General features: G+C 44.2%; 1 protein-coding gene across 1 annotated transcript in view; it reads right to left on the bottom strand.

The window, feature by feature from the left end:
• The window catches only part of LOC126196912 (uncharacterized), a 207,091-nt gene extending 183,046 nt beyond the window's left edge, over positions 1 to 24,045 (bottom strand). The window contains exon 1 of the mRNA XM_049934597.1: positions 23,900 to 24,045. The gene's annotated coding sequence lies outside the window, so the exon portion shown is untranslated. The remainder of the gene's footprint in view (positions 1 to 23,899) is intronic.
• Positions 24,046 to 26,812: the final 2,767 nt, after the last annotated feature.

The raw sequence follows: 26,812 nt of genomic DNA, 5'->3' as shown, positions 1-26,812 counted from the left end.
TTGATTAACACTTAAGCACAATATAAGTGTTTCGTTTTCCAGAGAAAAAACTTAATGCAGTTTTCCAGCCATTTCACAAGAGCCTGGAAAACCTGTGGGCTGCTGTTAGATTTGGACACAGCAGATACCTTGAACTGGAGTTTCAAACTGGGTAACTGTTCGCGCAAGCAATATTATAAATCGAAGCGTCAGAGTTACATTGTCGCCATTAGTATAATGTCTCTGAATGTTGTACTTTCATTCGGTATCAATAGGATAGAGTGCAGTCTTTAAACGAAGTACTCCTTGCCGTCTTTACCCCTCGCCCCACGCTGACATATGCATTATGCAAGGTGTCAATTATCCCAGTACTTGCGATTGTATCTGGGATTTCGTATTTACACTACTGGCCATTAAAATTGCCACACCACGAAGATGACGTGCACAGACGCGAAATTTAACTGACAGGAAGAAGATGCTGTGTTCAGCAAATGATCAGCTTTTCAGAGCATTCACACAAGATTGGCGCCGGTGGCGACACCTACAACGTGCTGACATGAGGAACGTTTCCAACCGATTTCTCATACAAAAACAGCAGTTGACCGGAGTTGCCTGGTGAAACGTTGTCGTGATGCCTCGTGTAAGGAGGAGAAATGCGTACCATCACGTTTCCGACTTTGATAAAGGTCAGATCGTAGCCTATCACGATTGCGCTATATCGTATCGCGACATTGCTGCTCGCGTTGGTCGAGATCCAATTGTTAGCAGACTATGGAATCGGTGGATTCAGGAGGGTAATACGGAACGCCGTGCTGGATCCCAACGGCCTCGTATCACTAGCAGTCGATATGACAGGCACCTTATCCGCATGGCTGTAACGGATCGTGCAGCCACGTCTCGATCCCTGAGTCAATTGATGGGGACGTTTGCAAGACGACAACCATCTGCACGAACAGTTCGACGACGTTTGCAGCAGCATGGACTATCAGCTCGGAGACCATGGCTGCGGTTACCCTTGACGCTGCATCACAGACAAGAGCGCCTGAGATGGTGCACGAATAGTAAAACGTCATTTTTTCGGATGAATCCAGGTTCTGTTTACAGCATCATGATGGTCGCATCCGTGTTTGGCGACATCGCGGTGAACGCACATTGGAAGCGTGCATTCGTCATCGCCGTACTGGCGTTTCACCGGGAGTGATGGTATGGGGTGCCATTGGTTACACGTCTCGGTCACCTCTTGTTCGCATTGACGGCACTTTGAACAGTGGACGTTACATTTCAGATTTGTTACGACCCGTGGCTCTACCATTCATTCGATCCCTGCGAAACCCTACATTTCAGTAGGATAATGCACGACCGCATGTTGCACGTCCTGTACGGGCCTTTCTGGATATAGAAAATGTTCGACTGCTGCCCTGGCCAGCACATTCTCCAGAGCACTCACCAATTGAAAGCGTCTGGTCAATGGTGGCCGAGCAACTGGCTCGTCACAATACGCCAGTCACTACTCTTGATGAACTGTTGTATCGTGTTGAAGCTGCATGGGCAGCTGTACCTGTACACGCCATCCGAGCTCTTTCTGACTCAATGCCCAGGCGTATCAATGCCGTTATTACGGCCAGAGGTGGTTGTTCTGGGTACTGATTTCTCAGGATCTATGCACCCAAATTGCGTGAAAATGTAATCACATGTCAGTTATAGTATAATGTATTTGTCCAATGAATACCCGTTTATCATCTGCACTTCTTATTGGTGTTGCAGTTTTAATGGCCTGTAGTGTATAGCCGGCCAGGGTGGCCGAACGGTTCTAGGCGTTACAGTCTGGAACCGCGCGACCGCTACGGCCTCGGGCATGGATGTGTGTGATGTCCATAGGTTAGTCTAGGGGACTGATGACCTTAGAAGTTAAGTCCCATAGTGCTCAGAGCCATTTGAGCTAGTTGTAGTGTTTATCGGCTGCGCTGACAGTCATTGTTAGCACTACGGACCAACTCGATCAGCGGAACAGCGTGTGGGATTCTGTCTATGTTCGAATGTAATAACGCATGCGCACTTATCTTCTCTAGCGCGTGACGTTGACACAGGTGGACGAAGACGAGGCAAAAAGCGGGAAGGTGTGAACGCACCGTTCGGTACATCTTCCGGTCCATTTCACAGTTTAAATCTGTCAGGATGTTTCGCAGTTTAGATCACCCATTTCATGCAGCTGTAAACTGAACGGTATTAGGATATTTTATTTGTGAGAGCGATACTTCTCAGCGATACATCCTGGGCTTGGGCTCACATTTCAGCAAGGTAATGCCCGCCCGGACAAGGCGAGTGTTTCTACCGCATGTTTTCGTGCTTGCAAAATCCTAACCCTTACCAGCGAGGCAGATGTCTCCCCAGTTGAGAAAGTTTGGAGCATTATGAGCAGCGCCTCAACCCGCTCGGGTTTTTGACGATCAACGAGTGAGTTAGACAAAATTTGGCACGATATCCCTCAAGAGGACATCCACCAACTCTTTCAGTCAATGTCAAGCCGAATAACTGATTGTATAAGGGATACAAGTGAACCAACGCATTATTAACATAGAGCTCTTTCTCTTGAATAAAGTTATCCATTTTTTCCAGAACTAAAAATTTGTTTGCCCGTACATGTACATAACATCTACGTTTTTGCGTCCCATTCCGATAATTCTTTCGTGGTGTGTCGTTTTTCTTGCTCTTAGTGTGTATTCATACACTCCTGGAAATTGAAATAAGAACACAGTGAATTCATTTTCCCAGGAAGGGGAAACTTTATTGACACATTCCTGGGGTCAGATACATCACATGATCACACTGACAGAACCACAGGCACATAGACACAGGCAACAGAGCATGCACAATGTCGGCACTAGTACAGTGTATATCCACCTTTCGCAGCAATGCAGGCTGCTATTCTCCCATGGAGACGATCGTAGAGATGCTGGATGTAGTCCTGTGGAACGGCTTGCCATGCCATTTCCACCTGGCGCCTCAGTTGGACCAGCGTTCGTGCTGGACGTGCAGACCGCGTGAGACGACGCTTCATCCAGTCCCAAACATGCTCAATGGGGGACAGATCCGGAGATCTTGCTGGCCAGGGTAGTTGACTTACACCTTCTAGAGCACGTTGGGTGGCACGGGATACATGCGGACGTGCATTGTCCTGTTGGAACAGCAAGTTCCCTTGCCGGTCTAGGATTGGTAGAACGATGGGTTCGATGACGGTTTGGATGTACCGTGCACTATTCAGTGTCCCCTCGACGATCACCAGTGGTGTACGGCCAGTGTAGGAGATCGCTCCCCACACCATGATGCCGGGTGTTGGCCCTGTGTGCCTCGGTCGTATGCAGTCCTGATTGTGGCGCTCACCTGCACGGCGCCAAACACGCATACGACCATTATTGGCACCAAGACAGAAGCGACTCTCATCGCTGAAGACGACACGTCTCCATTCGTCCCTCCATTCACGCCTGTCGCGACACCACTGGAGACGGGCTGCACGATGTTGGGGCGTGAGCGGAAGACGGCCTAACGGTGTGCGGGACCGTAGCCCAGCTTCATGGAGACGGTTGCGAATGGTCCTCGCCGATACCCCAGGAGCAACAGTGTCCCTAATTTGCTGGGAAGTGGCGGTGCGGTCCCCTACGGCACTGCGTAGGATCCTACGGTCTTGGCGTGCATCCGTGCGTCGCTGCGGTCCGGTCCCAGGTCGACGGGCACGTGCACCTTCCGCCGACCACTGGCGACAACATCGATGTACTGTGGAGACCTCACGCCCCACGTGTTGAGCAATTCGGCGGTACGTCCACCCGGCCTCCCGCATGCCCACTATACGCCCTCGCTCAAAGTCCGTCAACTGCACATACGGTTCACGTCCACGCTGTCGCGGCATGCTACCAGTGTTAAAGACTGCGATGGAGCTCCGTATGCCATGGCAAACTGGCTGACACTGACGGCGGTGGTGCACAAATGCTTCACAGCTAGCGGCATTCGACGGCCAACACCGCGGTTCCTGGTGTGTCCGCTGTGCCGTGCGTGTGATCATTGCTTGTACAGCCCTCTCGCAGTGTCCGGAGCAAGTATGGTGGGTCTGACACACCGGTGTCAATGTGTTCTTTTTTCCATTTCCAGGAGTGTATTTTTGGATGCAGTGAGTGTCCGGGTAACTAATTTCCGACATTATGGGCGAGTGCTTATAGCGACTCCGAACATAGAGACAGTGAGGAAACGGTACTATGGATCCACGTTTCTTCGAGAAGGGAATCAGCTCTGCCTCGTACCACTCAGGAAATCCTGGAAGTCAGCACGTGGTCTACGCGCTTCCTCTTCGATTTCCCTTTCACTGTCTATTAGCAGAGCACTCTTCTGCTCTAGTGCCAACATGAATGCAGCAGTTCCCACATACAGCTGTCCATATATTTCAACAAATTGTAATCACGCGAACGTTTCTTCTGAAACTGTGGTAAACATACGAAACCGCCAGAAGTCTGATTAGTGTTAACTGCAACGCTTGATAGATTCAGACCAGTGAAGTGAATAGTTATAGATCAACATTAATTAACTACGAGAAATGAATATGCTGTTAAGAACTCAGGCAGTAACTGTGACGAACTGTTCCGTTACCTTGCGTAGTGAATAAAAAATGACGTACGGTGAAGATTTTCAAGCAGGAATCAGCTACTGCGAAAGTAAAGCAGAGATGTCATTTTGAAGTTTTTATATAACGGCGAAACCAAATGACAACACCGCTAGGGCATGGTTTTTACCTCCTCACTATACAGTCCAGTTCTTTTCAGTGACTCTGGATTAGTTTGTCATGCCTGGTCGATAAGGGCTTCCAACACTTGAAGAATGCTGTAGAACTGGTCGCACTAGCTAGTTGGTATTAGATTTCCCTTACAGATACATTGCATCTGCCCCCAACCAAAAAAGTTTAGTGTTCCACGTGTTTATCTGATACTGGTTTTACAATATCGCCACACTTCATATTACTTCTTAGTATTAACCCGAAATATTTATACGATTTGTTAAAGACAGCTGTCATTCATTGCGCCAATTGGATACCTGTTGCAAGTCTTTTTGCAGTACCTCACGATCATGCACCGACGTTACTTTCCTGCACGCAACAGCATCGTCAGCGAACAATCATACTGTGTTGCTGATGCTGTCAGATAAATCATTTATGTTTTTTCCTGTGGAACAGTCGCCGCCAACATAATGTATTGGGTTCCCTTAGTCAAATATTCATCGAGTCACTCACTTGCCAAGATTCTTCGTACGATCGTAGCTTGTTTGGTACTCGATGATGTTGTACAAAAATCTTGAAAGACAGAATTGACCCATTCACGTGAGTTCTATTGTTTCAGGATGTCTTTTGTGAACAAAGCAACCTATTGTTCACATGAGTGGTTTTTCTTGAATTCGCGCTGATTCTTTCAGAGGAGCCAGTTATCCCACACCTTGCAGCAGATGTAGATTAGCGCTATTGTTCTATAATTTCGTCCACCTGCATATGAAAGTTTTTCAGAGGTGAGCTGGTCGACGAGTATCAAATTTATTCTGTTGTCGGTCGTGGCTTCGAGTATGTGAAATGCATATACACTGATGAGCCAAAACATTATGATCAACTGCTGAATAGCATGTTATGCCACTTTTGGTACGCAATTCAGCAGCGATTTCATCTCACTGTGATATACATCCTATACCCGCACGGATACTGTGACTCTTGCACAGGGACAGACTATAATTACAAGCTCACGGTATTGTTTTTAGGCATGAAACATCATATTGCAGGGCGCGTGTTGTTTCGATGTACTCTATAACATTCTTCAGACATGGATGCATGCGAATACAATTTTTGCGTACCACATATAGTCCACTGGATTCAGATCCGGCGAATTCAGCTGCCAAGACATTAACGCGAAGTCAGTGTGATGCTCCTCGAATCAGGGCAGCACGATTCTGGTCTTGTGGCGTGGAAAGAAGCCGTCGCCGGCAAAGAAGACATCAAACATGAAAGAATGCTGGTGGTCTGTAACAGCATTCACGTACTTCACAGCTGTGCTGGTGACTTCGATTACAACAACGGTTCCCATGGAAGCCCACGTGAATGTCCCTCCATAGCTTAGCTCTTTCCTCATCGGCACGCGTTTGAGGCGAGGTCAGTTTTCCGAACAGCCGTTTGCCTGGATGAGGGCGTATCTGGAAGCAACCATCGACCTGTGGTGCGATTCATACGACGAGGCGACACGTTTGCATTGTTGATAATTAACTGAATCCTCAGCTGCCGTAGGTGTTGTTGATATACCTCGATGGGGACAGCTGAAAATGTTTGCCCCGACCGGGCTCGAACCCGGGATTTCTGCTTACATGGCAGACGCTCTAGCCATCTGAGCCACCGAGGACACAGATGAATAGCGCTTCTGCTGGGACAAGATAGTAACTGTTCTCGACACCTGTCGGCAGCTGAGGGTTCAATTATAATTTATTCTACAGAAGCTGCACTGTTATCAATGGTATCTGTTCTTTCGAGAACAGTTACTACCTTCATATATACGTTTACGTTGTGCTTCAAATTTGCCACAGATCGCCATCAATCCCGCTTAACAGAGCAGGCAGGCGAGCCTCCGACATCTACGTGCTGTGATAAAGCGTGGTAGTCCAACAGGTCGTCGCCTGCTCGTGGCTTGACCGTCCTGAAACCACTTCCCCTGGAGACCGTCTCTAGCGAGTAACCGATCAGTGTCGCCTTCTCTGGGATGCTTCTTCCCAGGCGCCGGATCATAAATCTGTCCTTTGTCAAACTCACCCAAGTCTATGAATTTCCTAATTCCCGGCGCGTATCATCGCTAGAACAGTACCCCAGATCGTCTCTGCCTTGCTTATAGCCCTACTGCGCCTCGTATTTGCCCCGCCGGTCGGCATTCAGTTTCGCGATGGTCAATGATGATCATGTTTTGGCTCATCAGTATACTTCAGAATCAGCTACAGTAAGCACTGTACACGCCCATAGTTTTCAGACATCACTAAAGATTCATCTGTATAGGACAGTACCGTCGGACAAATGGTAGCAGTTAGGAGCAGAACTGGTATGCTTATATTAACAGTATTATACGAAATATTTTGATAAATTATTAGTGAAATGAAGATTCAAGTAGTCTCACTGCAAGTGCTTAATTTTTCTTTTATTGCTACCAGTTGGTTTTCTTTCTTCCTCACAACGCCGTCATTGGTGTAGTAAATTTGCTGGTCGTATCTTCACAGCCTCCCCTCCAATGTAGATCCTGTCTTTACTATCTATGTGATAAAAGGAACTACACCAGTGCTGATCATATTCTGATATGAAAACCAATGATGATAATGAGATAAAAATTAAATGATATGCATGCCATTATATTTATAGTATAAACTTTAACATTAATTATTCTAAACACACAATACCAAATTATCTTTTAAGGCGAGCATATAGGAGCTAGCACGGAACTAATCTTAAAAGAGATGGTGTATGTTATCTGTTACAGTAATATTTAATTACATTTGTGGATTCACCCAATTAAAATAAAGAGTTTTGATATATTATTAAAAGCTGGAGGGGTACTTATATTACAAACGAGCAGCTTCTCAACTAAGTTTTAATGCAATTTTTCTTAGCTGTAATTTCTATCGGCATTCGAGTTTAATTACTTTATCACTATTTTACGTGTTAGTACGCCAATCTACAGCCTACTACACTGTCCAGTCACATTAATGTGACCACTACTCGCAAGCCTAAAGACGATCTTGACATGCAGGAAGAGAGTCAATGAGATTCTGGAAGGTACCGGCAGGGATGTGAAGCCATACGGCCTACAGTGCTATGCTGCGCTAAGTTCCTCAATTGAGCATCCATTGCACGAACAGCTCGACTGAGATAATCCCACAGATTCTCGATTGCGTTTAAATCCGAGGAGTCTGGTGGCCAGATGAGCATGTTAAACTTGTTGTGGCGCTCTTCAAAGCACGTACATACACTGCGAACTGTGTGACACGTTGCCTTGTCCTGCTCGTGGATGACGTCGTGTCGGGGAAGAATAAATTCCGTTTAGTGATGGACTTGGTCCACAAGGATAGATGCATATTTGTGTCGATCCACTGTGCTTTCCAGAACGAGGATATCACCCAGGGGATGCCACGAAAAAAATCCCCAGGTGATGGTGGTTTGTGAGGCGCTCAACTTCGTGGTCATCAGCGCCCGTACAAGTTCCCATCCTTTCCACCTCCAGTCTCGCCATGTTTCGAATGATGATGATGAGGACAACACAAACACTCAGTCCCCAGTTGGAGAAAATCCCCGACCCGTCCGGGAATCGAACCTGGGACGCTAGCCACTAGACCACGAGCTGCGGACACATTCCACAGAGCACAACGCTTCCTCCTCCGGCCTGAACCGTTTCGACGATTGTTGCAGGTTATTTGTTGTTTACAGACGATTCGCGCCGTACTCTGCAACGACCATCTATCTGATGGGGCATGAAACGTGATTCATCTGAAAAGGCTACCTGTCCCCATGCAGTGGAGGTCCGTTTGCGGTATTTGCGTGAAAGTTCCAGTTTTCGTTGCCGATGAACGGCAGTCAGCATGAGTGGGTGAGGCCCATACGCAGCAACGCTCGCTCTACATCTACGTCTACATATATACTCCGCTAGCCACCAAGCGGTGTGTGGAGGAGGGTACAATTCGCGCCAAAGTCACATTTCCCCCCCTCTGTTCACTTGCGGGTCGCGACTGTCTGAACGCCTCAGTACGAGCTCTAATTTCCCTTATCTTTGAATGGTGATCATTGCGCGATTTGAAAGTTGGAAGATCGGATTTCGGAATTTAGTGAGCAGCCCCTTCCGTTTAGCGCGCCGTCTATCTGCAAATGTGTCCCAATTCAAACTTTCTGTGAGATTTGTAACGCTCTCGCGATACCTAAATGTACCAATCACGAATCTTGCCGCTCTTCTTTGGACCTTCTCAATCTCTTGAATCAGACCCAACTGGTAAGGGTCCCATACAACCTTGGACATGCAACATCTGAACACCCATTGAGGAGACATTGTTGGTAAGCCGTCAGTTGCTCAACAGTTGCACGTCTATTCGCCCGTGCACATGTCCAGAGCCTATGCTCACTCTTGTTTATGACCCATTGTGCACCACAGTTTCCTCGGTTCCTCTTTCGGGCAGCGTTATTTTGCCATGCATGTTATGCTTTAACCACGGTGGCACGCGAACGGTTCACAAAATTAGCAGTTTTGGAAATGCTTCCACTACTGGCCCGAAAGCCTTTGGAAGTCAGATAAATCGCCCCGTTTCTGCTCTACAAGAACTACTGACCCCCCACCCCTCCCCCAACCCCAGCTATAATGTGACTGCACGCTGGACGGTGTATAACCAAGGCTAAGCCATGTGCATGAAGCAGCCGGAACCTATCTTCTAAGTGCACTAGTAAAATTCCTCGAACAACTGTGGACAAAATATTGCTGTGAACCTACCTACTGAAGCGAAGAATAGTGATACAGCCGAAACCTACGATAGACGCGCTAGTAACTTTTCCGGCGACAATCTTACTGCCGCTATAATTGGCTTCTTCTCTAGATGCTGGTACTCGTTTGCTTGTGGCAAAGGGGACAGAATTCACAGGAAATGTCACTTCGCAACATAGCGAAGTAAACGGCGCAGCCGAGTTTAGCTGCTGCAGCGCCGAAGATAGGATGCACAATGTCGAGACTTGACGCTTATCGGCATTATGACTGACGTCGCTGTATCGGAAACAAAAAAACTCAAACCGATAACTCAGTGATTGACGGTTTAGTATCAGAAGCAATGCTGCGTGTTTTCCTTGCCACAAACTGGTGCTTAGATGTAACACAGTCCTCGCGTCGTTCTTGCTGTGAAGTAAATCCAGTTACATACGTCTGAATGCGATTATAAACAACGAATAGTGCACTGTGTTTTGTTTTTAGTAATTGATGCTTTTACAAAATTTTAGATGTAGCATGCACGCTGTGTTAGGCAGAAGGGATGGAAAGAAAACTGGAGTTCGACACTGTGCCGACGATGAGGCCATTAGAGACTTATCACAAAGTCTGGTTACAAGCATTGGAGACAAAGACCCAGTCTCAGGTGGGGATTTTTGGAAGGGAGTTTACAGTCATAGCATCTGACTTACAACCATGACAAACCTCTTGAAATCTTGGTGAGTACCGGGGTACTGGACTGTTTTTAAATTAATCCTAGAATGATAGCCCAGTGTATGCGAAAGTGTATTTGTTTAAGAGTATACGGAGTAAAGTCGATGACTTGCTAGACGTTTACAGTGTAGCTTCATGGACAGTAGACAAGGGTGAAGATAGCGTTTCAAATATGAAATAAGGTATAATTACTTTTTAATTAGAGAAAAGGTACGGTTTCTCGTTAATGAAACCGGAGCACGACTATCCGCCGCCTTACTGTGCTGGATACAATTCTTCATTAAGTTAACGTAAATTTCCGGAATCGTGCAGTTAAACATGTAACAATGTATAAAGCCTACTCTATCTCCACAGTGCTCCTAATTTCATCGGTAGTGCGAAGGAAAAAAAGTTCATTACACATATTTCCGAAATCACTCGCTCAAGGACAATATCATTTTCCATCTGAGCAAGCTACATATAATGTTAAACCTCACTATCACATAAGTGTAATGTGTTAGGTAATATGCTCTCTACTCATGGCTTTTCATACATTTGATATTACATTCCCACACACAATATTAGAGATGTCACAAGAAGATTTACAATGACCGACGAAGACAGTATATCATGTATTTCTACGTAAGAATTTTATTTCAAAACTAATTTTGTACGAAAAATTTGCTTCTACACAATATAAACTTTAGCCATTATTACCCATATTACAGAAAAAAATTAGACGAATGAGAGAGTGAAAGAGTGCCTGTTCCAAAGATACGTGTCTGTCTAAAAACACTATTGACAGGTGTGCTATAGAAAAAATCCACCATTTTAAATAACAGATAATAGATTTACAATGAATTTAAATATGAGGGTTGGATCTTTAATAGTGGCAACTATTTATTTACAGCTCGTACAAAATAGATACGTGTTTCAAAGTTTTACTGACCTTCAAAGTAGTCACCAGCATTGTGTATAAACTGTTGCCAGCGATGTGGAAGTCGTAGGATACTCTTAGCAGTGCCAGTTGTGTTACAGTTCGAGCGGCGCGGTCTATTGCCCAGTAAATTTCTAGCAGTTCTGAAGCGAATGCCGTGAAGTGTTTCCTTCAGTTTAGAAATAGAGTTGAACTCACGAGGGCTTAAGGGAGGGGAGTGCAGTAGGTGGTATAGCCCTATCAGTCAAACACATAATTAACAGCTTGCACTGTACGTGCTTGAGCATTGTGCAGCAAAATGATGGTCAGGTCCTGCAGAAAGTGTTATCACTTCTGTCACTATGCTGTTCATTTTTGGAACACAACCTCCTCCCAAGCCCGCCCGGCTAGCGGCGCGGTCTAACGCGCTGCTTGCCGAGCGGGAAGGCGTGCCGGTCCACGGTACGAATCCGCCCGGCCGATTAGTGTCGAGGTCCGGCCAGCCTATGGGTAGTTTTGAAGGCGGTTTTCTATCTGCCTCGGGGAATGCAGGCTGGTTCCCCTTATTCCGCCTCAGTTGCACTATGTCGGCGATTGTTGCGCAAACACTCTCTCCACGTACGCGTACACCATAATTACTCTACCACGCAAAGCATTTGGGGTTACACTCGTCTGGTATGTTTGGGGTTACACTCGTCTGATATGAGATGTTCCCGGGAACCCTGGATTCGGTGTGCGGCGGCGGTGGGGTGGGTGGACTGCTGTGGCCTGTTGTGGGGTTGTGAACCACTGAGGGCTAGGACAGAACGAAGTCTCTCCGTCGTTTTAGGCCCCCGGTTCAGTACACAAGACGCACACATCCTCCCAAAACATGGAAATCAAAGAGTTTCCAGTAGATTTGTTTCACAGTATCGATGATGAAGAAGTGCTCATAGCTTTTAAGATATGAGTTTTGAGGCTATATTTAATACACATTTTTGCATCGAATGATCATTGTGTCACACCCCTGATTACTGATCATCTCTCCAGGGTCACCCAGTATAAAAAGAAAAGTAGCATTTGGCTAAAACTGTCTAAACACGTCAAACCATGTGTTTCGGAACGAATTCACTCAACGAATTAAAATATATTTCTTACTGTAATAACTGCTGTCGAACTAGTCATATTCCGCTCATTTGTGTCACTGTGCCTACAGCAATACCATTATCTACCATTTTACAACTAAAGCTCTATGAACGTGTTAGGTGCTAAGGTCATGTCTGTAGCGTCAGATATATATTTTTACCTAACTCCTTTCGTCATTTGTCGCGTTATCTAACTATGAACTTACAATATCTTGAAAACTATCGCTTTACTAATGAGGAGGGAAGCTAAGTATTGCATAACATGTATTCTATATAACTACTTAATGACATAAGAGAAATGAATCTGCATTGACGCACCTCAGTGAAGTAGGAACTGTGGTCACTTAGGGTCTTACGTTACAGCTGTTACCTGAGAATGTTGCAATAGCTGAAATCGCAATCGTAAATAATTTAGTAAGAGTTCATCATTTTATGACATTAGAGTTCCATTTGTAACCGCAGTTGACTGACGACTGAGCAGATCTGCATAATGACTTACCACATGCCACTTCACATTTCTGCTAGTATATCTACAGATTAGCATGCGCCTTCTAATTTTTCTTAAACAGGTTTTTGAGTTGAAACATTAGTTCCTTGCCGTGTTGATGCTATAAAGTAGGATATTGAAGGCTGCTTGGGTCCCACATCAAGAATAGCGCTGCCTGCGCAAGCCAGAGATAGTGATTCGATTTCACGTACGGGAAACGGTTACGTTGGTCCAGTGATACCTTCACAGCAGCTTATTGTATCACATAATGACGTACTTTCCCACCACTGTGGCTGCTGAACGGTGGGAGAATGGCGATTACCCAGCATTTTAATACTCTGACTTTCGTAGGTATGTATTTTAGAAGCTGACGAAGGAAACTGATTGTGGATCCACGTAAGGAGCACCACACAGTTCATTGATGCCAGACGTCTGTAAGTGAACGATGAATATGGATACTGTCGGCACTAACGACACGAGGAACTACAGTAATGCAAAACGGAAGACAGTACAGATGACGTAACGAGATTCGTGTGGGGGGAAAATGGAGCGTTAGGTCTTTCCTGCAGGTAACAGCGAGAAGTGCAAGAATACGTAAATTCTGCCTGCTGACAATTTTTTGTCACAGACAAAACTTAAACAAGTATCTTCGTCAGTCACTTATTATTTTCTTTCACTACACGGTCATAGTACAGCAGTGGAGTCATAAATTACAAACTATGACACTGTTACAAGACGTTGCAACAAGAAGCATACTGCCGACTGTCATATACTCATACACGCATTTGTACACCCAGTACAGTAGAACCCCTCTAATCCGACCTTGGATGGTCCGTCACTCCGGATAGTCCGACCATGCTGAGGCTCGCGAGCCTGTGCCGACTTGTCACTGACTGGACGCCTGTCGGGCCATTGCTGCGGTGTCTATCGCTGGGCATATTGTTATACTGTACGTTACTGTGCAGTCTTATCCTTTGCTGGGACTAGAAAAACGTCGTTGTTTGCTTTATTCCGTATTCTCTACAGTACTTATTACTGTAGATTAATTGTGTGTACAGTTGTCTGTTTTTCAACATGTCTGGATTCAAACGTAAACGCGTAACTCTTTCACTAAATGAAAAATTAGCAGTGCTACAAGGAGTGAACGAAGGAGAATCGCTCCAAAAAATTGCAAAGGAACTGAATGTAGGTGTTACGACAATTAAGGATTGGAGGAAGAATCGGAAAGACATTGAATGCTATACAGTTATGATTGATGAAGAAGAAGAATCGCGAAACATTAAAAAATCCTAAACTTTAACTGCTTGATAACGCATTGTGGATGTGGTTTTGTCAAGAAAGAAGGAAAGAAACTCCAATATCCGGGCCAATTCTCAAAGAAAAAGCGATAGTTTTGCACAAAAGACTGGAAGCCGAAAGTAAATTTGCTGCCAGTGAAGGCTGGATTGGAAAATTTGTCATGTCAGATTTGTTTCTATTCTGAACTTCAAAATGTTGACAACAAAAACGCTCGCAGCTTCAAATGAATCCGTGGTAGAAACGAAACTTAAAGATAAGTCATTCCTTGTAGCAACGCAGATGGTACCCGCAAGCTCCCCTTGTTCGTCATTGGCAAATCTAAGAAGCCAAGGGCACTCAAAAATATAAACTTATCTTCCTTGCCGGTTTATTACCGCTGTCAAAAATCTGCTTGGATGGACTGCAACCTTTCTAAGTCCTGGTTTCTCGACGAGTTTGTGCCATCGGTCGCAAAAGACTTGAAGAAAAAAAATTTGCCTGTTCGTGCTCTACTGCTGTTGGATAACGCACCATCACATCCATCGGAGGAAGATTTGGTGAAAGGGGACATAAAAGCTCTCTTTCTGCCTCCTAATGTGACCTCACTCATCCAACCAATGGATCAGGGCGTTATCGAATGGTTAAAAAGGCTATATCGCAGAAAGTATATCGGCTCAATCTTGGAAAAATCTGAAGGAGGTCATAACTTATTTGAGGCGATGAAATCCCTGAACATCAAAGATGCTATCTACACAATCGCTGCAGCTTAGGGTGAACTGAAACCTGACACACTGCGGAAATCGTGGCGTAAGCTTTGGCCACAAGTAATGACTGAAAATGAGCATACCGAAGATGAGCAAACCAACGACGCACTGGAAATCGTTAAAGATCTACAAACTCTGGAGCCGAACGTCCCTACCACTGAAGTCTAAGAGTGGATCAACGAATGTGACAAGACTGTGACACTTTGGAAAGCTCAATGACGACCAGATTGCTGCCGCTGTTAGCCAGAAAACTGTGAATGAGGACTCGGACGGCGAAGACGAACCCCCCACCCGGAATTCACAGAACGATGCAAAAACGCTTTTGACATCGCCCTTCAATACATCGAGCATAATCCAACTTCAACTACAATGGACTTTTGTGGATAAAAAATGGAGGGACACTGCAGCTAAACGTAGAATAACATCTGCTAAACAAAAATGTATCACTGACTTTTTTTTCAAGTAATTTGTTTCGTTTTTACTGTAAAAACAATGCATACAGTAGAATCATTTCTTAGTTTATACACATACACTAGTTTATTTCTTTGTAAAATATTTCATTTTTATATACAGTACTATAAACATTTTTTTGGTTACAATATATATCGTTTATACGTTATTAAGTACAGTACAGTGCTGTAATTTGTTCGTTGTTTTTCCTTTTAAAACCAATACATATTATAATATGTGTAGACGTTTTTTAGTTAATACATTGTTTAACACTGTGTAAAAAACATCTTATATTACTGTAGACGTCTTTTACACTCCTGGAAATTGAAATAAGAACACCGTGAATTCATTCTCCCAGGAAGGGGAAACTTTATTGACACATTCCTGGGGTCAGATACATCACATGATCACACTGACAGAACCACAGGCACATAGACACAGGCAACAGAGCATGCACAATGTCGGCACTAGTACAGTGTATATCCACCTTTCGCAGCAATGCAGGCTGCTATTCTCCCATGGAGACGATCGTAGAGATGCTGGATGTAGTCCTGTGGAACGGCTTGCCATGCCATTTCCACCTGGCGCCTCAGTTGGACCAGCGTTCGTGCTGGACGTGCAGACCGCGTGAGACGACGCTTCATCCAGTCCCAAACATGCTCAATGGGGGACAGATCCGGAGATCTTGCTGGCCAGGGTAGTTGACTTACACCTTCTAGAGCACGTTGGGTGGCACGGGATACATGCGGACGTGCATTGTCCTGTTGGAACAGCAAGTTCCCTTGCCGGTCTAGGATTGGTAGAACGATGGGTTCGATGACGGTTTGGATGTACCGTGCACTATTCAGTGTCCCCTCGACGATCACCAGTGGTGTACGGCCAGTGTAGGAGATCGCTCCCCACACCATGATGCCGGGTGTTGGCCCTGTGTGCCTCGGTCGTATGCAGTCCTGATTGTGGCGCTCACCTGCACGGCGCCAAACACGCATACGACCATTATTGGCACCAAGACAGAAGCGACTCTCGTCGCTGAAGACGACACGTCTCCATTCGTCCCCCCATTCACGCCTGTCGCGACACCACTGGAGGCGGGCTGCACGATGTTGGGGCGTGAGCGGAAGACGGCGTAACGGTGTGCGGGACCGTATCCCAGCTTCATGGAGACGGTTGCGAATGGTCCTCGCCGATACCCCAGGAGCAACAGTGTCCCTAATTTGCTGGGAAGTGGCGGTGCGGTCCCCTACGGCACTGCGTAGGATCCAACGGTCTTGGCGTGCATCCGTGCGTCGCTGCGGTCCGGTCCCAGGTCGACGGGCACGTGCACCTTCCGCCGACCACTGGCGACAACATCGATGTACTGTGGAGACCTCACGCCCCACGTGTTGAGCAATTCGGCGGTACGTCCACCCGGCCTCCCGCATGCCCACTATACGCCCTCGCTCAAAGTCCGTCAACTGCACATACGGTTCACGTCCACACTGTCGCGGCATGCTACCAGTGTTAAAGACTGCGATGGAGCTCCGTATGCCACGGCAAACTGGCTGACACTGACGGCGGCGGTGCACAAATGCTGCGCAGCTAGCGCCATTCGACGGCCAACACCGCGGTTCCTGGTGTGTCCGCTGTGCCGTGCGTGTGATCATTGCTTGTACAGCCCTCTCGCAGTGTCCGGAGCAAGTATGGTGGGTCTGACACACCGGTGTCAATGTGTTCTTTTTTCCATTTCCAGGAGTGTCTTTCTTAAATCGTTTAATTTTTTTGTACTAAATGTCTATTTACATTTTTTTTGCAATAAATATTTGATTTTTCGGATAATCCGACCGTTTTGTCGTTCCGACCATAGTCCTGGTCCCGAAGGTGACGGATTAGAGGGGTTCTGTTGTACTCGACAGCAAACACGAAGAAAAAACAGCCCTACGGTTGATTAGGGATAGAAATATAATGCCTTGTAAATCAGGCATATTGACAATGATTATGATCTATTCTGTCCATACGGTAGGTTCATCACAGCAAGTCCAACAACTTCCAGTCCACTCAGTTTTCCACCATCCATTTCGTTGCTGCTTTTGACGTATTTATCTTGATGTCGTCTGTTAGCTGGTATCTTCTGTTTCTTCTTCTGTGTCTTCTTTTGTTTCTCTTCCTTGTACGGGATCCACCATGATGCAGTCTCTCCCTGTTTTATCTGTCTATTTCACGCCATTCATTCTTCTCTAAAACCGAGAGAGGCTAGGTGTTTAGAGGGTTTTGAGATGAGGATTTAGTGTGCATATTTCCGTACCATACACTGCAACGCACCATTTACAATGAGGTGACAAAAATTAAAGGATAGCTCCTAACATCGTGTCGGATACCCTTTTGCCCGAAGAAGTAGAGGAACGGGACGTGGTGTGGACTCAAGTCGTTGGAAGCCCTCTGCAGGAATATAGAGCCATGCTACCTCTATCGCCATCCATAATAGAGGAAGTGATGTCGCTGCAGATTTTCTGCACGAACTGACCTCTTGATTATGTTCCATAAATGTTCGAAGGTATTCACGTCGGGCTATCTGGCTGGTCGAATCATACGCTCGAATTGTCCAGAGTGATCAGAATGACCGCGAACAATTGTGGCTCAGTGACTCGGCGCATTGACACCCATAAAAATTCCACCGTTGTTTGGATAGCTATTTCTAGTAGACCATCGTCTCAAGAGACTAGAAAATCCAGTCCATTCCGTATAGGCCTAAACACAGCCCACATCATTATGGAGTCACCACCAGCTTGCTCTGTGCCTTGTTGACAACTTGGGTCCATGGCTTTGTAGGTTCAGCGTGTAATGTAGTTGAATTACGTAACTATTACGGCACCTCACCTCAACCTCTCGATACCAGCAATATTCTACTGTGTTTCTGTAAAACAGTTAACATATTTCTGAGACAACATTCAGATTTGATTTCATTAATGTAGAGGTACTTTGATACATCGATATGTTTATATTGCAATGATATTATTCTTATGTGTATTCTTTCTTTTGTCACTATGATCTTTGGACGTACTTGTAACTCTGAATTTTGGGCGCGTAAGCGGTTATTAGGGAGTCAAGTCTTGGTCGTCATGTTGAAAAGACGCAAATTGTAGTCAGTTTATAAAATGTGAACTTTAACAGTGAGGAAGATATTTTAAAGTATGTTTTATATTGTGAAGTGATATTGCAACAAAAGTAATAAAAAAGAAGTGTAACTTAAATTCGAAGTGCTGATTACTTTCTTACATCACCTGTGTCCTAACTAGCAAAAGTTTAATCTTCAAGAATGGTTTATGAAACACATCTATAAAACTTCTGAATAACGCAGAATAACACCTAGGCCTCTTTGCATCCGAGCTTGGAATCATCACTACCTAGACTTTCGACGACTGAGCCATTAGTTCACAACGAGACCAGCGTGGGTTCAAATGGTTCTAAGCACTATGGGACTTAACATCTATGGTCATCAGTCCCCTAAAACTTAGAACTACTTAAACCTAACTAACCTAAGGACATCACACAACACCCAGTCGCCCGCAGCTCGTGGTCGTGCGGTAGCGTTCTCGCTTCCCACGCCCGGGTTCCCGGATTCGATTCCCGGCGGGGTCAGGGGTTTTCTCTGCCTCGTGATGGCTGGGTGTTGTGTGATGTCCTTAGGTTAGTTAGGTTTAAGTAGTTCTAAGTTCTAGGGGACTGATGACCATAGATGTTAAGTCCCATAGTGCTCAGAGCCATTTGAACCATTTTGAACACCCAGTCATCACGAGGCAGAGAAAATCCCTGACCCCGCCGACCAGCGTGGGAAACACGAAAAGATGAGTGCCTAGTTTATCCAGTATTTCAAGAAATGACTTTAATAACTGTGCTCTAATGACACCTGCCACATAATATAACTTTGTTGTTGCCCGAAAATGCAATATTTAGCAGCGTGAGCAACACTACAATCATAATTAATTTTTGACCTTTGTTGTGGTAGGGTTGTTAGAAGCGCCACACTCTAACCCTACCATCACCTCTTACCAGCTGAATTTGGGACTCATTTGACCAAGACACGGTTTTTAGTCGTCTAGGGTCTAACCAGTATGGTCACGAACCGAGGAGAGGGGCTGCAGGTGAAATCGTGCTTCCAGCAAAGGCGCTCGCGTCGGCCGTCGGCTCCCAAAGCCCATTAACGCCAAATTTCGACGCGCTGTCCTAACGGATAGTCGTACGTCTCACATTGATTTACGGGCGTTATTTCGCGCAGCGTTGCTTGTCTGTTAGCACTGACAACTCTACGGAAACGACGTTGCTTTCGGTCGTTAAGTGAAGGCCTTCGGCCACTGCGTTGTCTGTGCTGAGAAGTAATGCCAAAAAATTCAGTATTCTCGGCATACTATTGGCACTGTGGATCTCGGAATATTGAATTTTCCAGCCTTCCAAGATGGAATGTCCCTTGCTTCTAGCTCCAACTACCATTCCACTTTCAAAGTCTGTTAGTGCTTGTTGTGCGGCCATGACCAAGTCGAAAACCTTTCTTTTCACCTGACTCACCTGAATACAAATGACAGTTCCGCCAGTGCACCGTCCTTGTAAACTGCGTGTACGCTGTGTTACCGCCATCTATATTTGTGTATATCGCTGTCAGATGACTTGTCACCTCTTACCTAATCTCCTCCTAAGTTGTTTCTTTAATGGGCTATAGAAAATAATAGTTTTTAAAAACATTTATTTTTCAGTAGTTACCTTTGTGTTCATTTCTACATTACATGTCATGTTACTGTTTACATTCTTCGAAACGGAAGTCCCGAACGTATTCCAGTTACTCATCACAAATCCTTGCACCACTGGCATTTGGAATTAGGTGACTTGTGTGAGTGCAGATGTGGTGTCACCTTCCTCTAGCGGCTCACCAATGCCTCACTGCTTCTATGCCATGACACGCCGCCGCTGTTATCCGTGCCAAAGATGCACGTACTGTCTACGAGGTAGGTGGTCATAATTTTCTGCCTGATTAGTGTATTGTATGTCTTAGGACAGCGTCACTCACAGTGCACATATTACCCAGACTATAAATCTGTGTTTTGCGTCTTCAGCCAATAAGGTATTGTGTGTTTAAGACGAATATTAAACAGATTAATTAATTTGCAAAATAATCAGACATTTGAAGCTTCTGCGGGAGTTTAATTCTTTAAACAATCCGGGATGGGAGGTACACGATGAATCCCGAAGCCAACACGTGCTAGCACGCTGGTGTTACGTCCTCATTCTGCAAGACAGTGAGTACATTTTGCTGGTCTGCACAGAAGATGTAGAGAAGTTACCAAATTTTATAGAAGGCTGTCTAACTTTGACGTGGGCATTCTGTCTCCCTTTCGGGAGTCGCTTCGCTTTTTCCCTCCGTGTACCTTCCAGATGGAGCGGTGACTTTTGCTGTGAACATGGGGTACCAATCGCACTATTTAACCTCACTATTGAACCTTCACTAAATCCACAGTAAAGTCGTCCTGACGTCTCGCGGACCTATGATACCAGTTGTGTCATTATTATTCGCTAGACGTGTTTATCAAGATTTCGAGTTTATTGCGATTATTCTGGTGCAATATATTTTGGTTATTATTATCCGTGTCTCGTAATAGGCGCATTTGCCTCTCCCAGGCCCACTTCAGCCTGAGTAGAGTGGTGATTCGCAACGAATTCTGAGAATAAATGGAGTACATCTGGAAGAAATGATTAATGAACTTTTGGAGGACAATCATTACGAGATAGAAAGTGATGACTCGTTTTCAAAACAGGAATTGGATGATGGTGCTGATGATGGACAGGACGACATAACACGGATGAAGATGATCTCAGTAAAAGATAGTCATATCACTGTGATTCGTACTTTTAAGGTAGGGGAAACTGCTTCAATTGGAGAAAAGCACAACCATCAACTAACGTCAGAACAAGACAACGTAACATACAGTGTTGCAGATTCCTGAGTTGCAACTTACGCATAAATCCTTGGATAGGAATTCAGATACTGAAAAACATTTTACTCATAACATTTTAGGTGCGTTCTACAGTGATCGAAGAATAACATCGGTAAAATGAGAGTACTCTCAAAAAAACATATCTTTCGTACATGGCCTGTACCTGAAAACTTTTATGGGCTTACTTGTATTGGCTGCAATCTCCAAATGTGGCAATGAATCCATAGACAATCTTTTCTCGATGGTTGCAACCGGACGTATTATTTTTCACAGTGCTGCAGGGAGAAGTTTTTGTTCATATCGACAGCCCTTTTATTACAGGACCAAGTTGACAGGACATTAGGGGCAAAAGAAGATGCGACAGCCGCAGTGTCAAACATTTTAATAGATTTATCGTGAAATGTCAGTAGTGTTACTCTGCAGGCTGTGCTGTATGCATTGACGAATTACTTTTGCCTTTCTGTGGTCGATGTAGATTTCGGATATACCTGCCAAGAAAACCGGTGAAATAATGGTTAAAAATTGTTGCGTATGACAGACACCAATACCAGGTACTTAGATAACGCCTGTACTGTGACCTCTAAAACATTTGAAAGTTAACATCAAAATGTGAATTTATTTTTGAAATTTTCCAGGGATTCTGTTTGATTCCTAGTCGTTTAACAATGTCTGGCATAGCATAGGATTAATGAGTAAAAGTTCTGTTTCTAGATTTTTGAGGAAAGTAGTAATGTCCAGTTTTTCCGGAAATAGCTTGTGTTTTGTTTGTACTTTCTTCCTGATTATTAGTATTTCGCCGTCATACGTTTTAAAACACATGTTGTAGCTATTTGAGGTCAACAAACAATACATGGTTCAAATGGCTCTGAGCACCTTGTGACTTAACTTCTGGGGTCATCAGTTCCCTAGAACTTAGAGCTATTTAAACCTAACTAACCTAAGGACATCGCGACCGTCCCGGTCGCGCGGTTCCAGACAATAGCGCCTAGAACCGCTCGGCCACTCCGGCCGGCTACAAACAATAAGTTAAGACAATATTGTATAAATCAGTAGTAAACTTCTGGAGCCTGACACACCATGATTCCACTTACATCACAAAATCGTATGATACCATGTCATTTGAGGATTAAATCTTTTTTTCTGGTGGGAGTCGAATCTCTGGCATAGACTCCGACCGCTTGGGTTCGCTAAGACTGAGGGATCTCTGACAAGAAGGCGCGCACCTCAAATAGACAACTCACGCCCTCAGATCTCTGTTAGTTTCTGAGGATAAAGACAGGACCGCGATCGAGAGAGGTGAGCTGTGCTGTGGAGCATTACAAAAGCTAACGGTGGGAGACCACCAAGGCCAACTATGACGACTCGCCAGCCTCCTGCTTCCCTAGAGCTTTTTCTGGTTATTTATTTCGCCGGTATTTTGTGGATGACCCATCGACATGAATTACATATTTCCTACGGAATTTCGCTACAATCCCGGGTTTTTATTTGACTTTTGCAGTACCTCGTGAGACAACATGTTTTCCACAGTTTGTTACTCAGGACAAAATTTTCAGTCCAGCGTATTTGTAGGACCTTTCTGTGTATTTCTCAGCTTTTAGCGCAACTACTGCTCGTACGCCGTCCTGACGCGAACACTAGAAACATAGTCCACAAAACTGTTAAAACAAGCGCGCAAACGAGTACAAACTACTGGAAGCAAGTCAAGTGAAAAATAAACGGGATGTGGCGCAAGAAATTCTTTGAAACAAGATTTGCATCTGACATTTATTCAGCTACGTATTTCTCTTCGCTTATAAGTCTATTGAAAATAGCAACTGCAGAATAGTGTACAATTTCTGTAGAATGATTAAGAAAGTGTCATTCAATCGCAAATACTTTCCATGGCAAGCATTCAATAAACAAATTCTGCGGTACTAACACAATAAGTTTTTAACCACATAATTCACGACGGTGTGTATTTAAAGGAATGACAGTTTTCAAAAATGAAAACAACACGGAAATAGTTCTGACTGTCCGTTCTGGGCTAAGACTACCTTTGAGAATACCCGTAATATCACAGCCAAGGACTTGATAGATAAAATCAGTGCAGTAAACAAGCTTCTGCGCTTCGGTAACAGCGATGAGCAAATTTTCCACGTCCTTCGAATAGCCACAACATGCTTCCCTGCTCAAAACGGTAATAACAAGATCGCTACTTGAAGCAACCTAAATAGGTAGGAAAAATAACTTTTTATTCTTGTATGTGAGCCTAAGTCGAAAGCTTTGTGAGCTACACACTCTATTGTTATTTAATGCTACGTCAAAGAACCACATATATATGCATTGTTTGAAAATATTGGCAACGAAGGTTAAACTGTAATTGACACCTTATCTGTCAATTAACGTCATTCGAAATTCCATCCAAGGGCATCAGATATCGCACGAGCATGCAACAGTACCTGTCTGCAACGGCCACGAGAGCATCCACACACATCTAGCTATTGTTTAGGAAGCTACCACAAACTACACTGTGATTACATCATACAGTCGCAAATTTATCACAATAAGAAAAATGAATAGTACAGAGAGAAAAAGCATTGGAAATTAACAGCTGTCTTTTATCCATTAGTTTAGAATGTTGTTTCTGACAATATGAGATGCGCGCGAAGAATTTGTAACGATAATTTCGCGGAAACGCTTGCTGACGCATCTGTCCATTTCACCACAGACCAGAGATTACAATTAGATAGAGGTACTCACTCTCAGTAGTAGGATTTAGTCTTGGAATATGGAAGTGCGGATGTTCTGGCCCTCCTGAGCAGCTGCCGAGATTTCGCACTAACACGGGTTGCGGTTCTGCGTGAACTCAAGCGTAATCTGCCTGGCTGATAACACGATGCGCCGGTAGTTGCCGCTACTTGTTGCCTTACGTTGTGCCATCTAGCGCCGGGAGGAAGAAGCTCAAGAAGCGGGACTTTCGGACTAGTTACGCCGAGCTGCCGCTCAGCGCTGTGTTGCTTCTGAGGCTATTGAGCTTAAGGGCCGGTTGTACAATCTCGGGGTAAATACAGGGCTAACTAAACGAGAAATAGGCTAACCATGCATTAACTTGAGTGCAAGTTGTACGTCGCCATTTTATTCCTCGGTTAAGTTGCAGCAACTGAAGAGGACTCCCGGTATTTTCGCGTACTTCATTTCATATTTACTCGGTCGTCTGCAGAAATAGCGTGTCAAACATGAGAGATAAAAGTTCCAGATCGCCAAACTTTTCGCTTGAGGATACTTTGGTGCTGGTAGATATTGTAAATGAGTTCAAAATTGTAGTAGGAAATATGAAAACTGCTGTAGTCTCATTCAATGAAAATACTAGTGCAAAATATTTAACAGAATCGTGGCGCCCCTTATGTGGAATGTAAGTTCCAAATTGCGTAGAATGAAATACACGATTTGATGCTTGATTTGGGGGAGGGTATCAAACAGCGAGGTCATCGGTTACAACGGATTAGGAAAGGATGGGAAGGAAGTCGGCCGCGTCCTTTCACAGGGACCATCACGGCATTTGCCTGAAGCTATTTAGGGAAATCACAGAAAACCTAAATCAAGATGGCCGGACGTGGGTCTGAACCGTCGTCCTTCCAAATGCAAGTCCAGTGTGCTACCACTGCGCCACCTCGCTCGGTACACGATTTGATACAGCTGTGAACAGAAGGACGCCACAGTCATTTGGATGGAGATGCAACATTTCTAGACGATAGTATTCCATCAAATGTAGCTTTATGGTAAATGTTGAACTGTAAGTAGATATAAAATATTGAAGCAGCCTTCTTTGTGTAATAGTTGACTTTTCAGTCTCTTCAGCTAACTGTGACAACACAGACATCATGGAGATTGATATGACTGAAAATTCTGAGAGGCTTTACTGGCTAGCTTGCTGTTGTATTTACTTGTTACAATGATTAATTCAATGCAGTAGCAGTGGGTGTTATACAGAAAATACCTTTGCTGAAATATTGAACACTATCTGTGAATCCACTTTTGTAGTTCTTGGGCATTTATTTCTATGATGTGGTGATTATTAATTTTATTGAGTATATATGAAAAATAAGATGCCAACATTTACAATAAGCGATCCTGCGTAAAAATGTGCCTATGGCACATATCAAACTGGAAGATGTTGTTATATCTCATCCTAAATATTTCAGGAACAGTAACAATTTAATATATAATTTGGCTTGTGCAATCATCTGTAGCAGCTATATGTAATCTGGGAGGGAGAGGGGGAAGTAACCGGAAGTGTGACACCGTGACTGTGTTTTTTCTTCTCAACTTAGATCTGTCAGTTTTGGTTTCAGAATAAAAATAACTGTTCACAAACGTGAAAGAATTATCAGAGTTGCAGATGGTGCTGCTTCATAAGTAGCTTGACAAGAATCAGAGGAGGGGGAAGACCTGTAACGGTAAAAAATCATAAAGTTCAAAATTAGGATCAGAAAATAAAAAATAAAACAAATGATTTCAGAATGAAAATATGTTAATCAATAAACATTTATCTATTTCATTTTCTTTTAATTACGTGAGAGAACTGAAATAATTTAAAAAAACTGTCTCTTGTGCATGTTGTTCAGTGTCATACACATCCATTTGATAATGGTTCTGGCTGTCCCTTAGCCAATATCAACGAATTCTCCTATGGACAGAAAGAAACCACCAGAGACAAAATATCTGAGTGTCTATAGTAGCTGGTTCACTGGTGGAACAATGTCATTTCCAAAAAGGAAGAAAAGATTGACATGAGACAATTCAAGAGAAATTTAAAAGCGTAATTTGCCAGCCATTCCTCCCACTGTTTTGATTATGTAGATTCAATAACTAATGAATGACAAGTACCAATGTTCTTGTAACATAGCGATGGTTACTTTGATAAATATGGATGTGGTTATGTGGATAATACTAGTAACTGAGGAATACGACAGCTATCTGCTATAGCTTTCTTTAAAAAGAACTGATTTTCCTATTAATTTTGCTATGTTAAACTTTGTTTGAGTAAACAGAAATAATTTATATATTTATGGAAATAATGCCAGGTGGTGGACACTTTTGTTGCTCTGAAGCATTCACTAAAAGATGGAAAGTTGTTGTCTCAATGGGAGATAAGAGTGAACAGTATTTTTTGCTACAGATTCAAGAAAAGAGTATCTGAAGAAGAGAAATGTGTTAAAATTGAGTAAGATTTAATTGTCAGGAAGTCTTTTCTGAAAGTATTTGTATGGAGTGTAGCCACGAGTGGAAGTGATACATGAGCAATAAACAGTTTAGACGAGAAGAGAATAGGAGCTTTTGAAATGTGGTGCTTCAGAGGAATGCTGAAGGTTAGATGGGTGGATCATATAACTAATGAGGAGGTACTGAATAGGATGGGTGAGAAGAGAAACTTGTGGTACATCCTAACTAGAAGAAGGGATCAGTTGGTAGGACAAATTCTGAGGCATCAAGGGATCACCAATTTAGTACTGGAGCGAAGTGTGGGTGGTAAAAATCGTAGAGGCAGACAAAGAGATGAATACAGTAATCAGATGCAGGAGGACGTAGGTTGCAGTAGTTACTAGTAGATGAAGAGGTCTGCACAGAGTAGTGTAGTATGGAGAGGTGCATCAAACCAGTCTTCGGACTGAA

This window comes from Schistocerca nitens, chromosome 1 (assembly GCF_023898315.1).
Source record: "Schistocerca nitens isolate TAMUIC-IGC-003100 chromosome 1, iqSchNite1.1, whole genome shotgun sequence".
Classification (NCBI taxonomy): Eukaryota; Metazoa; Arthropoda; class Insecta; order Orthoptera; family Acrididae; genus Schistocerca; species Schistocerca nitens.
The sequence above is the reverse complement of the archived record's forward strand: the minus strand, read 5'-3'. Positions and strand labels throughout refer to the sequence as shown.